Here is a 16,362-nt window from a genome sequence, read left to right on the forward strand (position 1 = left end):
CTACTTAGAATTTGACTGATCTAGCTTCTACTTCTTATTTAAAGGAATATTTATTTCCCTGGTATCAACATTTATATTAGATCTTATTATAAAAGACGATGGCATTCTATATGGATTTTCACTTGATTTCTCAAAATCTAATCATACTGATCTAGCAATGAATTTGAATACCTCAACAAAAGAGTGATAGAGCTTCAAATCTCTCTATTGTAGTTATGCTACAATAACGAAACATTAAACATGCCAAGATCCAAATACAAAATAAAAGTCAAAAATATCTTCTTTCACAAAATCTAATAGGGGACATCAATGATTTATGCTTGAAGTTGTATGATGCATTGTATTTTTGGTTAAAATCGAAAAATAAAAGCATATTAAAGCCCTTATACATGTACTGATTAAAAAGGGTTTAGTAGCAATAAGGAGAGAAACTTTAAAAGGAATTGGAAACCACCACAGATCTTGGTAATGACTTGATGCAAATAGAACATAAAGATTAAATGGAAAAAATCATCTTTAATATAAGACTATTCTATTGAACATAATATTTTAAAAATAAGCATCACATAAAAAAAATAGATATATTCTCATCACATAAATATTTGAGAATATGTTTTTTTTAATTTCATATGAACTCGGAGATTAAATATGAAGGACACAATATGAGATCAATATAAACTTGATTAAATTAAAAGTTGCAAACAATGTAAATAAAATAAAATCTGTGTGCTCATATATATTTAAATAAAAATTCCAATTTTCATTATTTTTACTCTAAAATAAAAATTGTTCCACAATTGACAAAGAGCAGAGCAAAGACATGGATAAAAAATGGAAAACTATTGGAATCGAAATTATCCTAGATATGAATTGATCTTAGATATTTGTGGAGGATCTACCAATGTCGCATCCCATGCGAGATTGATGTCACCTCAATTGTTGATAAGGTGGCACAAGATTATGAGAGGACGATAGTGACAACGAAGGTCATTGGGTAATCGGAAAGGAGAGAAGAAATACACAACTGGCTGGTAGAGAAAAATATCACCATTAATGTTATCAATCTCCCTAATAAAATTTTTAGGCTTCAATTCAATTCTGAGATGGAGAGGGATGACTTTTTGGTGGCAGCACTATGGTGGATTGGTGAGTCCCTAGTTTACACCTAGAACTGGACAAAAAAATTTAACCCTAGATCATCCTCTCCCTGTGAAAGAGCATATTGGATCAGATTATTTAATTTACTTCTTGAATACTGGTCTAGGGAATGCATTAGGATGATAGGATCTAAATTAGGGTAAGTTCTTGGAGTTGACATGGAAAGGTCAGTGACTCTACATTATATGTTCAGATCAAGCTCATCTCGATTTTCCCTATTTCTAAGATTATCAAACTCAACAACTCGACTGAGAGTTGGGAGCATATGGTTGAAGTTGAAGAAAAGAGACTCTTTTGTTTACGATGTGTTAGATTATTCGGGTATTTACTTGATTAATTAAACATTATTTGTTTAATTATTTAAGTTCCCTTTATCTCTTTTACACTTAAGCTAACTTTAGGTGCATAAAATTAATTTTTAATTAATTATTATGTGCAAACCTAGGTTTTCCCTTTTAGGGTTTCTTGACCTATTAAAGGTTTAGTTCTTTCTTTTCATTGTATGAAGAAGGATTATTATTGACAATACATTTTGGAGATTATTGAGCTCTCATCTTTTGGAGCATATTTTTCTTGTGTATTCTTTCCTTCTATGATTTACTTCATTGCTTCTCCTTGTAACAGGTTTTTCAGCTTGCAGAGATTATTTGGGCTCCTGTGGTGTTGTATTTTCTAAACTCCTATATGGTATCAGAGCTTCAGATCTACAGCTACCTGTTCTTGTTTTGAGATTTTTGGCTTTGGAAGCAGATCTGGGGTTTCAGAAAGTTTTTATGCACCTAGGGTTTTACCTTGTTTCTAAGCACTTTGGGCCTAAACAAACCTCACCATCGTGCTCAGAAGGCCCCAAAACCCCTAAGGTCATATAAAATTTGACCTATTTTGGTTCATGAGCCTCTGGGAGTATTTTTTTCTCTAGATCCAGGCCGCATGACCCTGGCACGCAGTTCGAGAAAAAAATTGAAATTTTTTTTTTCCCTTTTTACGGCATGCAGGCCGAATTTTTGCTTTTTTATTAAAAAAAATTCTTTCAAAAAAAGCAAAAGAAAAAAAAGGGGTTTTAAAAAAAAAAAATTATTTTTTGGCATATTTCAGGGGGGGGTTCCCATGGTACGCAGGGTACCATGGGCCCCTGCCCTTGCCGCAATCCTACAGGCCTTGGACCCCACTCCCTCCAGCCCCCGCCAGTGTGTTTCCTCCAGCTCCCCTGCGCTTTGGCCTCCGGCCCCCCCGCCGGCTCCCAGCCTCTCTCGGCGACCCCTGCCAGCCTCCGGCCCTCGTCGGCAGTGCCATTGCCGGCTTCTACAAAACCTTGGTGCCGCCACCCATAGCCTCCCTACGTCGCTTGGCCCTACAGCTCCCGGCCCGCTCAGCCAGCTCCACCGCCATGCGACCTCCTCCCTGGCCCCAACCGGAAACCTCCCTGCAGCCCGGCCGCCACCGCCCGCAGCCTCCTTGCACTGCCCCACCATCGAGCTCAACCGCCAGCCACCAGAGCTCCACCCATCCACCACTGGAGAGGCACCAGAGCGCCGCTCCCTTGCCTCCTCTGCCCAAACAAGCCACCAGACTCCCTTTTTTGGCTTTTTCAGGGGGGGTTTCATTTTTTGGCTCTATCTTGGGCATACGGAGTCATTTTTTCGAAAACAAATAGGCGTTGGAAAGCTGGTTTTGAGGCCGACCTCATGGTTTTGGTATTTTTTTCCAATTTTTCTGTTTGACTATGTTTTTTTCCACTCAAAGTGAGGTCTAGCTTTTGCACTCTGGGAGCCATAGAATGAGCATCCGACCTCCGTTTTTTGAAAACTTTATATTTTTGAAAAGCATGTGTTGTGCACTTTCCAGCCATCTAAGTTTTATTCCTATATTCTGCTCCATGCATATTTTATTCAGTTTTTTTCTTTTCAGCACTCTGGTGGATATCGTTGTTGTTTCAGGTCCTGGGATCTCTTCTCTGAGTAGGATGTCTCTATTTTGGTTCACATTTCTATTTCCAGTCTTCTTATCATTGTAACTTGTTATTATGCAAACGCACTGAGATAAAGTGCCATCATGCATTGTTTACTTGGAAACTTGCATATCTTGTGTCTTGTTGTACATGCACTATTGATCAAGTGCCATGAGGGGGTTGATGTTTGCCTGTTGTTTGCCATCTTCCTTTGTCCAGTGAGTGTTCCTTCCATGACATTCACCTCATGATGATGTGTCTCAGCACCTTTGATGTTCTTGGTTCTTCGTCATGCAGTTTTTTTTGGCAGTCCTTTTCAGTGTTCCTGTCCCTCTCACACTTCTGCATTATGGGGAGGTTTATCCTGTTGGTTCTACTGCTTCTGTGGTTCGATTGATCAGCTCTTCAGGCTTTGGTTTCTCATGCCATCTATATCTTTGATTTTAGTTGTTTTTGCCTTGTTTGCCTCCTGATTCGAGTAGTGTCATTTGAGGGCACTCATGCAGATTACAATCTTCTCTACCTGGTCATGTTCTAGTTTAGTGGATGTTATTCAGATCAGCAATTATTCTTCGACAGAGTTTGTAGGTTCTTCATGCTTCAATGATATTCTTTTTCATCTCTTTTTGGAGTAGAGTTTTGTTCCCACGTGGTTTTCTCTATTTCTCCAGTTCATAGAGATTTCATAGTATTTGGATACCTGATCAGGCCTTGTTGTCGGGACCCATCTTTATTGCTTTTAGTAGTTGTTCTAGGTTTTAGCTTCTCCCTAAGTCTAGCTTAAGGGGGGGTGTAAGAGTAGTCAGCTATTTACTTGATTAATTAAACATTATTTGTTTAATTATTTAAGTTCCCTTTATCTCTTTTACACTTAAGCTAACTTTAGGTGCATATAATTAATTTTTAATTAATTATTATGTGCCAACCTAGGTTTTCCCTTTTAGGGTTTCTTGACCTATTAAAGGTTGTGTTCTTTCTTTTCATTGTATGAAAAAGGATTATTATTGACAATACATTTTGGAGATTATTGAGCTCTCATCTTTTGGAGCATATTTTTCTTGTGTATTCTTTCCTTCTGTGATTTGCTTCATTGCTTCTCCTTGTAATAGGTTTTTCAGCTTGCAGAGATTATTTGGGCTCCTGTGATGTTGTATTTTCTCAACTCCTATAAGATGTGGAGGCAGAACCCACAAGGAAGCAAATTGCCATAAACCCCCAATTAAAAAATGGGTCCACATGACAAAAATGTATCTAAAATACTTCCTTTAGAAGGTGTTAATAATACAACATCACTACTTCACCCTATGAATAAGGACAAAGAGATATCAGGATCCACCCCTAGAAATAAGAGCGAGCATATTGATAAAACCTTAATACAAGTAGAGAGGTGAAAGATGAGATTGAAAAGGTGCAAGAGGAGGTTGGTGCCTCAATAATACAATCATGATCTTGGAAAAATAAAGCAAAAACTAATAAAGCTATTGAAGATGCTACAAAAGAGGTTGGCATGGATGGTGCTTGAACCAAAGGAGGCCTAGATTCTGAAGACTGAGCATAGGATGGAAAGTTAGATATGGATGCTTGGGAATAATAGACCAAAGATGCATTAATCAATCAACATTTGAGGCTCTAGTCAAATCAAAGTAGAAGAAAAAGAGACATTGGAACTTAGCTAGAAAGAAAAAATGGGAGGAGGAAGCAGTGGAGAAGGGACTTACAAATATCAAGGAGTATATGACTATATCCAAGGGAGGAAATCCATCCCTCATATGGGAGTGAAGATCGCTTCATGAAATGTAAGGGGCCTAAATTCCCCTCACAAAAGATGTTTGATTAAGCATCATCTAAAAATGTTGATGCTAGATATCATTCTCCTACATGACACCAAGCTAAATGTAAGGGGGCCAAAGAAGTTTATTAAATATTGTAGATTATGATCTAGCATGTTCCACAATGCTATTGGTTTGGCTGGTAGACTGGTGTACTTTTGAAAATAAATGTTCTGGTTTTTTGGTAGATTTATTAATGTTGATGGATCAGGAAAATATATTAAATTTAAATAAATGCATATATAGGTGCACTTGAATGTGTTTGTCTAAGCCAAACTATAAGTGCATCCATTCATATGACAATATGTGTACATGTTAAGTGCATGTATGTGCATATGCACAAAGAAATGGAGCCTAAATAAGGCACTATGTCGTTATAATAAATCTTGACTAACCAAAATATAGGTTATACATCTGATTATGATGATATAAATTGATGCAAACATTCAAGTACAAGGAATATGTGTGGGGAGGAACATATACATACACAAAAAGAGTTCATCTAGGCCAGATTAAATTTTCGTTATACATATGCATTGTGGATGTATAAGGAAAAGAAAAAGCCCAAATACTTTTGCCTTTCTCTTCAAACATACACAAAATAGACTGAAACATAACTTGCCATTTGTCAAAATAAGCTATGAAAATTCATCCAAGCCTGAAAAAAAGTTTAGCAAAAACAAAAACAAAGAGAGAGATGAACATAAAAATGTATAGTTAAAGAGTACAAGGTCTACGTAGAAATTTGTACTTAAAAGTATCATCAAAGTATTTATAAGAATATCGAGTATCAGGCATGTTGATGAAGTATCTAAACCTGCTAAAATTTCAGCCCAGAAGAGGAGTGATTTATCTTGCAGAATAACTATTAAGAAATAAATGGAGTGATCTATAAGTACATTTTCATAATCATCACAAAATATCTATATGGATTTTAACTTGATTTCTCTAAATCTAATCATACTGATCTAGCAATGAATTTGAATACTTGAACAAAAGAGTGATAGAGCTTCAAATATCCCTATTGCAGTTATACTACAATAAAGAAACATTAAACATGCCAAGATCCAAATACAAAATAAGTGTCAAAAATATCTTCTTTCACATAATCTAATAGGGAACACCAATGATTTATGCTTGAAGTTGTATAATGCATTGTATTTTTGGTTAAATTGGAAAAATCAAATCATATTAAAGCCCTTATAGATGTACTGATTAGTGAGGGTTTAGTAGCAATAAGGAGATAAACCTTAAAAGTAATTGGAAACCATCATAGATCTTGCAAATGACTTGATGCAAATAGAACATAAAGATCAAATGGAAAAATTCATCTTTAATGCAAGACTATTCTATTGAACATAACATTTTAAAAATAAGCATCACATAAAAATAAAGATATACTCTCATCACATAAATATTTGAGAATATGTTATTTTTTAACTTCATATGAATTCAGAGATTAAATATGAAGGACGCAATATGAGATCAATATAAACTTGATTAAATTAAAAGTTGCAAACAATGTAAGTAACTAATATTTGTGTGTTCATATAGTTCATAAAAATTCCAATTTTCATTATTTTTACTATAAAATAAAAATTGTTCCACAATTGACAAAAAGCAAAGCAAAGAGACGGATAAAAACTGAAAAACTAAATTGGAATTGAAATTATCCTAGATATGAATTGATCTTAGATATTTGTAGAGGATCTAACAATATCACATCCCATGTGAGATTGATGTTTCCTCAATTGTTGATAAGGTGGCACAAGATTATGACTAGAGGACGATAGTGACAGCAAAGGTCATTGGGTAATTGGAAAGGAGGGAACAAATACACAACTGGTTGATAGAGAAAAATATCAACACCAATGTTATGAATCTCCCTAAGAAAAAATTTAGGCTTGAATTCAATTCTGAGATGGAGAGGGATGATTTTTTGGTGGCATCTTTGTGGTAGATTGGCGAGCCCCTAGTTTACACCTAGAACTGGACAAAAAAATTCAACCCTAGATCATCCTCTCCCTGTGAAAGAGCATATTGGATCAAATTGTGTAATTTACTTCTTGAATACTGGTCTAGGGAATGCATTAGGATGACAGGATCTAAATTAGGGTAAGTTCTTGGAGTTGACATGGAAACCAATGACTCTACATTATATGTTACGATCAAGCTCATCTCAATTTTCCCTATTTCTAAGATTATCAAACTCAACAACTTGACTGAGACTTGGGAGCATATGGTTGAAGTTGAAGGAAAGAGAATCTTTTGTTTAAGATGTGGAGGCTGAACCCACAAGGAAGCAGATTGCCATAAACCCCCAATTAAAAAATGGGTCCACATGACAAAAATGTATCTAAAATACTTCCTTTAGAAGGTGTTAATAATACATCACTACTTCACCCTATGAATAAGGACAAAGAGACATCGGGATCCACCCCTAGAAATAAGAGTGAGCATATTGATAAAACCTTAATACAAGTAGAGAGGTGCAAAATGAAATTGAAATGGTGCAGGAGGAGATTGGTACCTATATAATACAATCATGATCTTGGAAAAATGAAGGAGAAACTAGTAAAGATATGGAAGATGCTACGAAAGAGGTTTACATGGATGGTGCTTCAACCGAAGGAGGCCTGGATTCTGATGAATAAGCATAAGATTGCCAGACATATATGGATGACTTGGGAATAATAGACCAAAGATGCATTAATCAATCAACATCCAAGGTTCCAGTCAAATCAAAGAGAAGAAAAAGAGACATAGGAACTTAACTGGAAAGAAACAATGGGAGGAGGAAGCAGTGGAGAAGGGACTTACAAATATCAAGGAGTATATGACTATATCCAAGGGAGGAAACCCATCCCTCATATGGGAATGAAGATCGCTTCATGGAATTTAAAGGGCTTAAATTCCCCTCACAAAAGATGTTTGATTAAGCGTCATCTAAAAATGTTGGTGCTAGATATCATTCTTCTACAGGACACCAAGCTAAATGCAAGGGGGTGAAAGAAGTTTATTAAATATTGTAGATTATGATCTAGCATGTTCCACAATTCTACTAGTTTGGATAGTAGATTGATGTGCTAAATGTTCCGGTTTTTCTGGTAGATTTATTAATGTTGATGGATCAGAAAAAATTATAAAATTTTTAAAAAAGAAATTGAATGATGAATTGAGTTTATCATTAAATATAGATAGTTTTGAAGTGATAGTAAGAAATTAAAATCTAATTTCATCAAACTAAATTAAAATATTATTATAATATGACTGAATATGAATCTTTGAATACAAGAATTTCATGCATTGTAAAATTAACCAATTGTTAATACCCCGATGATAATTAACTAGATCAAGAAGATTAACTCCACAATACTCTATTTAATAAAATAAGATGTCTCCATTACAAAATATATGTCCTTTGTTTGTTAACTTTCTTTACCTGCTTTTATAATAAAATTCTTTTAATAAAAATTACATCAATTAGTTAACTCCATTATATCGTCCATAAAACTTGTAGCTGAATGATTGGCAAGAAAAGATCATTGCAAGTGCAATTCTTGATCTCAATCTTATTAAAACTTAGTTAAACTAAAAGGAATTTGGTGCATGCGCGGTGGCAATACTGAAAGAACCAAGCACAAACAAAACTATACCTCATTTTCTGTTCAGTTTAACAAAAACTATAGACAAACATCATTGAATCATTCAATTTGTTTAAGGAAACAATGTAAAGTATTTCTATTATTATGCCAAACCAATCACGTAGGGAACACTCAAGTTGATCTTTCACGTAGGTGGCTATATGGTAATGGTCCAGCACGTAGGGAACACTCAAGTTGATCTTTCACAGTGAACTTCATGACAGTCTTTATTTTTTTATTTTTTCAGTCATTTGTTGTATGGTTTAAATCACAAACATTAAGTTTCGATTTCTAAGCTCAAAAGTGTTAAACACTCCGAATTGATTGACATTCTCTAGATTTAATATGTTATTTAGTGAGTGGTTTAAAACTGATCGTCACTTGCTGATGATAGATACGGGACAAATTAGAGTTTATAGCCCTCCCTGTGGCTGGCATGCCAACCTACACAAGAGGGTTTAACACCTTCTATAGTTTTAATAGTTTCTTTTCTAAATTAAATTTTTTTAATAATTTTTCAAATCAATTTTTTATAGTGTAAGTTTTTTTAAATTTTTTTTTTTTACAAATGATGATCATGTTACTATAAAACCAATGGAGAGGTGGGCTAACTTTTTTTGTTTTAATAACAATGGTCAAAATAAATTAAATTTTATGTCAATCTATATTTTTAAGTCTACTGGATCCAATGACAAGGTCTGTATCATGACAAGGGACCACCATGAAACTACCCCTACAAAACCCTCATGTTAAACACAAAACTCCTTTTACAACTCATTTTCGAACCCCAAATCAACAAAATATAACTACAAATTTGTGAACTCCAAAACCTTGAATCTATATACTTTAAACTACACAACATATTTCATAAATTAAAGTTTCTAAAATCTCTCCAACATTGTCATTGTCATTGCTTCAACTTTACATCAAATTTTCTCATACAAGGACTAAACTTGTTAAGAAAAATAAGTTAATCAACTGATGTTCTATATTATCCCATAAGAGGAAAGCACCCATACAAGCTTATAAAATAATCATATGCAAAGATTAAAAACATACCATAAGATAACACAAGATATGCTCTTGGAAAACCTTCAAGGGGGAAACATTAACCTCCCAAAGAATCCAAACTCACTGTAATATTCGTCAATTGAAAATTACAATGCACTGATAGAGTCTCCACGAATACTCTAAAACATCAAGCTCCTCTAATGCATTCTCAATGTATCCAAGCATGTACTCACACATCCTAAGGCATGCTTCACATATGCACTCTTAATAAGAGATCTCAATATAATTATACAACCAATTCAAACAATCAATCATCCAATTACCCAACTTCAACTATTAAATATGTGTGTTTTAATAGTATCAAGCTCACACAAACAAACTAAGTGATAGGGTGAAACCATGAATACACAGAACCATTACTAAGTTTCTCAAATATTCAATATTTTTTATACACAACTCACATAAAATATATAACCAATGTTACATACAACTTTAACAGTAGATCTAAATAAATATTTTATGTGACTAGAAACATTGTCCTCTAAGATACACCAAAAGTACATACTTATTTTACTTAATTATAAAATCCTTTCTTTTGCAAGGGCACAACACCCTATTCCTACATCTAAATGAGTGGTGAGTTTTTCCTTTGGAGAATAATTTTGAAAAAAAAAATGCCTCTCACTTTCCCTATTTGCTACTAGTTAAATTTAATTATGAATGATGAATAATTTCACACTTGCTCATTGGTAACACTCAATAAGGCATCATATATATTATTCTAGAATTATTACATCAGTCAATTCTCTTTTTGTTTCTATATTTCTCTCTTGTACATGTATATATTTGTATATTATAATAGAAGAGGTATATAAACACTTATAACCTAGCAATAACTAAACTAAATATATGTGCATGCAAAGTTATTCTTTAAAGATAACTTGATTTAGAAATAACCGTGATTTGTATAAATCAGAAAAAGTATTTTATTTTTAAATATAATATTTGCATGCTTTTATTTATATCCATGGCATTTGTGCATGTTATACAAAATCATGCACAAGCAATTCGTAACTAGCACTAGCACCTAAATGAGGTGCAATGGGTAAGTCGATAGTAATTTATATAACTATAAATATGGTAGAATATTCATAATTAAATGTATGAATATCTTCTCAGATATCCGGAAGTTGGAGCAGAAGATCGTTTTGGGGGAAAATAAATAGTTATGAAAGATAGATCTTCAACGTGTGGAAATTTGTTTCCCCAATTTTTACAAAATCATTTTTCTTCTTAGGACCTTTCAAACATTACACGCTAAATTTTCCACTTCATCAGGTTTAAATTTATTTGTATTTATGAAACGGGAAAAACATAAGGCCTTTGAGTTTGATGCACGAAGTAGATTTCCAAGAATGTAAATATTTTTAGTTGACATATGGATCAAATGAATAAGTTTTCTAAAAGTATTGTACTTTCTTCAAAAGTCTCATCCAAATGAGGTCGAGCAATTGCAAAGAAAGTTGTAGGGGTTTTCATGGCAAATTCTCGTAGTATCGAGAAAAGAGGAACGTCGGACCTCTACGTAAAGTTCGTCAAACCTTAAATATTGTTTTATCTAATCTTTATGCATTTGCTTGAGAACAAATTTGAACAAAATACAAAATTGCAAACATTCTTGATGGTCAAATATTACTATTTAGTGAATTTTTTGGTACTAAATGATTTGATCTTGGATAGATGATAAATATTGTAAATTCTCAAGTTGTTTTGAGGTTGAAAATATTTAAATTATTTTTCCTGAAAAATAGCAGGAAAAAAATGACTCAGAATGTTGGTAGCAACAATCAAAGAGAGAAAATCTCTGAGGATGATGTCCATTTGAACAGATGTGACCCATGTGAAGAAATTTTATGTTTTTGTAGAGGCTTCTTTAAAAGAAGAAAGTGTCATAAGAAATGAACCCGAGCCTATTGCCAACCCAACTACATCTTCTGATCTTAGGGGTGGGTGGCCCATTAAAAAAAAAAGATAAAATTTCACAAAAATAAAATTAAAAAAAATAATAATTTTCTTCGTGACATTTTGATAATGAATGAAAATATCATTGTCTTCAATAATTTTTGAAAACTCAAGTCAACAAAAACCATAACTCGAACACATTAAAATAGATCTTTCTTATTTCTACTTAATAAATTACCCTTAAAACATAAACCAGAAACACTATAATAGACTTGAAAACTAATTAGGCCTATTATTTTGATTTCAATCCTAACTATAATTCTAAATCTAGAATTGAACCAAATGGAATCCTAAATCTAACACTGTACCAATCCAAAATATATAGCTATTTGAAATTAATTTATGTCATGTCTTTCAATTCACGTTGCGATTGCTACTAGCTTATATTTATTTAATAATATATATAGAATAAGCCGAGAGATATCCTACTCGAGGTGCCTATTGCACTTTAATATTGATAAATTAATAAAAAATAAGCACATCTAAAAGGATATCTCTCGACTTATTCTATATATAATATTAAATATATATAAGCTAGGGTTAGAATTTGATTTGGTTTAAAATAGTAGGCCTAATTCAATAAGGAGTAGGGTTCATTTTGTCTTTCTATTAGGGTTAGGGTTATAGTTAGGGTTTACATCATTGTTGGGGTTAGGTTAATGGTTAGGGTTTGGATTTACATCATGTTTGGTGTTACATTTAGCATTAAGATTGTGATTAGGCTAGGATTTATGGTTAGCATTAAAGTGCAATAGGTGCCTCAAGAAGGATATCTCTCGACTTATACTATATATATGATTAAATATATATAAGCTAGTAGCAGTCACAACGTGAATTGAAATACATGACATAAATTACTTTCAAATAGATATATATTTTGGATTGGTATAGTGTTAGATTTAGGATTCCATTTGGTTCAATTCTAGATTTAGAATTATAGTTAGGATTGGAATCAAAATAATAGGCCTAATTCAATAAGGATTAGGGTTCATTTGGGTTTACTATTAGGGTTAGGATTTGATTTGGTTTAAAATAGTAGGCCTAATTCAATAAGGAATAGGGTTCATTTTGTCTTTCTATTAGGGTTAGGGTTAGGGTTATAGTTAGGGTTTACATCATTGTTGGGGTTCGGTTAATGGTTAGGGTTTGGATTTACATCATGTTTGGTGTTACGGTTAGAGTTAAGATTGTGATTAGGCTAGGATTTAGGGTTATGGTTAGGATTATGTGTAGGGTTATGGTTTATATCATAAGGCTATGATCTAGGGTTAAGATTATAGTTAGGCTTTACATCATTGTTAGGGTTAGGTTAAAGATTAGGGTTTGGATTTACTTCATGATTAGGATTAGGGATAGGGTTAAGATTGTGGTCAGTCTTTGGATTTATCATTATGGTGAGGATTATGTCTAGGGTTAAGGTTAGAGTTAGGATTATAGTTAGGGTTTACATCATTGTTACGGTTAGGTTAATGGTTAGGGTTTAGATTTGCATCATGGTAAGGGTTAAGGTTCTAGTTAGGCTTAATTTTTAGGTATATGGTTAGGATTATCTCTATGATTAGAGTTTATATCATAAGGTTAAGGTTACGATTACGGTTAGGGTTATGGTTATGGTTAGGGTTAAGGGTTAGGTTTAGGATTATAGTTAGGGTTTACATTATTTTTAGGGTTAGGTTAATGGTTAGGGTTTGGATTTACGACATGTTTAGTGTTACAATTAATATTAAGATTGTGGTTAGGCTTAGGATTTAGGGTTATGGTTAAGATTATGTGTAGGGTTAGGACCTTTATATGATAGGGATAGGGTTAGGATTATGGGTTAGGGTTAGGATTATAGGTAGGGTTTACATCATTGTTAGGGTTAGTTTAATTGTTAGGGTTTGGATTTACATCATGATCAGGGTTAGGGTTAAGATTGTGGTTAGGATTAGGATTTATATTTATGGTTAGTTTTATGTTTAGGGTTACGGTTTATAGATCACAGTGTTAGGGTGAGGGTTAGCACAATGGTTAGGGTTATGGTTAAGTTTAAGATTGTGGTTAGGCTTAATATTTAGAATTATGGTTAAGGTTATGTCTAGGGTTAGGATTTATATCATAGGTTAGGGTTAGTGTAGTACCCCTACTCGTTTGAACTCATTAGACTCATATTTTATTATTGTTTATTTTTAGTGGATACATTACCATGATGTGTTATTCAAACTTATTTCATGCTTTATCCGGATATGAGATGCATAACTTATTTGCAGTATTTCAGTACTTGTGATTTATGGCATTTTTATGGATTAGTGCTATGTACTGACATTTTACTTTATGTATGCAATGTGTAATTATATGTTGTGTGTCTGCGAGTGTATTGGATGCAAGGGGACGATTTTCCTTCACTCATTTCGGTGAGAGGGAATGTCACGACTCTCCTTCATCGGTGTGTATGTCATGTTTTCTATATTATATATATGCATGTGTGGCTCGGTGATGCAGGATATTGCAGGTACAAGTACCGGGTAGGTATGGGGTATCATCTCCACCTGGCTTCACAGGTTTGAGCGTGCCTTATATTTTCTAATGGAAGTGGAGGAGATAGCAGTTGACCCTATTTTTACTCAGTTACACTCGTGTGAGTGTCATCAGTTGGTCGTCCTGTCAATTTGTTCGGCCTTCGTATTTTGTCATTTGATCTTTTTATGGGTATTTGCTTGAGGTTTGTTCAATTTGTGTGTTTTAGTGGATTTAATTAATTAATTAAGTTTATGGAGTTATCTCATAGTTGGTATTTTTGAATTATGAATTTAATGCATTGAGATTATAAATTTAATTAATTAAAAAGAAATTATTAAATTAAGTTGCAAGCTGCATGATATTGGAAATATATTTTATTTAAATTTTAGTGAAAAAAAATTAGATTAATTTAATTTATTGTTTCTTAGAATTTTAAATAAATAAAAGAATAAAAGAATGAATGAATAAATAAAAGAATAAAAGAATAAATAAATGAATAAAAGAATTATTTAGAATTAAATTATTGCTTGAATTTCTTTATTTAGAAAAGTAAAGAAAAGAAAGAAAAATGATTTTTAATTATTGCATGTTAACTTATCCTTGGTTAGAAAATTAGAAAAGAAAATAAAATTGCTTTTATTCTAAATTTAGGTTTTTTGGGGAAAAAGATATTCAACCTAGAATTTTAGTTTAAAAAGGGGAATAGGTCATTATTTTAGGGGACATAGGAAACAGGTCAGTGGAATGTATGTTAATTCAGTTGCTTTGATCTTATGTATAAATGATTTATGAAAAATTGAATGCATTGGTATACTTGAATCTTTCATTATGGAATTTAGATGTATGTGTAGTTTTTTTAACTTAAGCATTTAATTTACCTAATTAAATGGACAATTGGATTAACTGTGGTGTTAATACAATCTGCGAATTAATCTTGGTTGGTAACCCTTAGGAAATCATGTGTTAGTCTTCCATTGTGTTATTAGACGTGCAATGGTTATAATTAATGCACTTAATCTTTAAAAAAAAAAATATTTCACCCTTTAGTTGCCTAGTTGTGTTGTTTTCCTTTAGGGTTCCTGGTGGGGCATTACATTTGGTATCAGAGCCAAGTTTCAACACTAGGTACTCTAGGTTTTTATTGAGCCTTTCAGTTGACATTTTTATTTAGGTCTTAATGTTTGTGTTTCTCTTATTTTATCCTTGCCGTAGATCTGAACCGTTTTCTCTTTTGTGGTGCTAGGTCATGGCTAGGAAAGCTAGGGGAGGTGGCAAGTAGAGTTGGCTATAGGTGTCCATGTTTCTATAGATGCCTTTATTCCATTTGTGAGTTGGACCTAGGAACCATAGTTACCTCAGTTGACCTTCAAGTCATTTCTTTGGGTTCTTGATTGGAACTCTTTGCAAGTCGAGCATGGACAACTTTCCATGGACCTGTGCGCATTCTTCAGCGTCAGGATTTGATCCTCAGGGGTCGCACCATCGACCAAGTAAGGGTCCTATGGGACGCAAATGATGAGACCTCGGTGACTTGGGAAGATGCAGCGAAGATGAGAGAGTTGTATTCTTGTTTGTTTTAGGCTTCCAGGAGTAAGCCTAGTTTTGGGGGCAAGAATGTAGTACCCCTACTCGTTTGAACTCATTAGACTCATATTTTATTATTGTTTACTTTTAGTGGATACATTACCATGATGTGTTATTCAGACTTATTTCATGCTTTATCCGGATATGAGATGCATAATTTATTTGCAGTATTTCAGTACTTGTGATTTATGGCATTTTATGGATTATTGCTATGTACTAACATTTTACTTTATCTATATAATGTGTAATTATATGTTGTGTGTTTGAGAGTGTATTGGATGAAAGGGGATGATTTTCCTTCACTCATTTCGGTGAGATAGAGAACGTCGTGATTCTCCTTCATCGGTGTGTATTCCGTGTTTTCTATATTGTATATATGCATGTGTGGTTCGATGATGTAGGATATTGCAGGTACAAGTACCGGGTAGGTACGGGGTATCGTCTCTACCTGGCTTCACAGGTCTGAGCATGCCTTATATTTTCCGATGGAAGTGGAGGAGATAGTAGTTGACCCTATTTTTACTCAGTTACACTCGTGTGAGTGTCGTCAATTGGTCGTCCTATCAGTTTGTTCAACCTTCGTATTTTGTCATTTGATCTTTTTATGGGTATTTGCTTGAGGTTTGTTCAGTTTGTGTGTTTTAGTGGATTTAATTAATTAATTAAG

This window comes from Cryptomeria japonica, chromosome 11 (genome assembly GCF_030272615.1).
Source record: "Cryptomeria japonica chromosome 11, Sugi_1.0, whole genome shotgun sequence".
Lineage (NCBI taxonomy): Eukaryota > Viridiplantae > Streptophyta > Pinopsida > Cupressales > Cupressaceae > Cryptomeria > Cryptomeria japonica.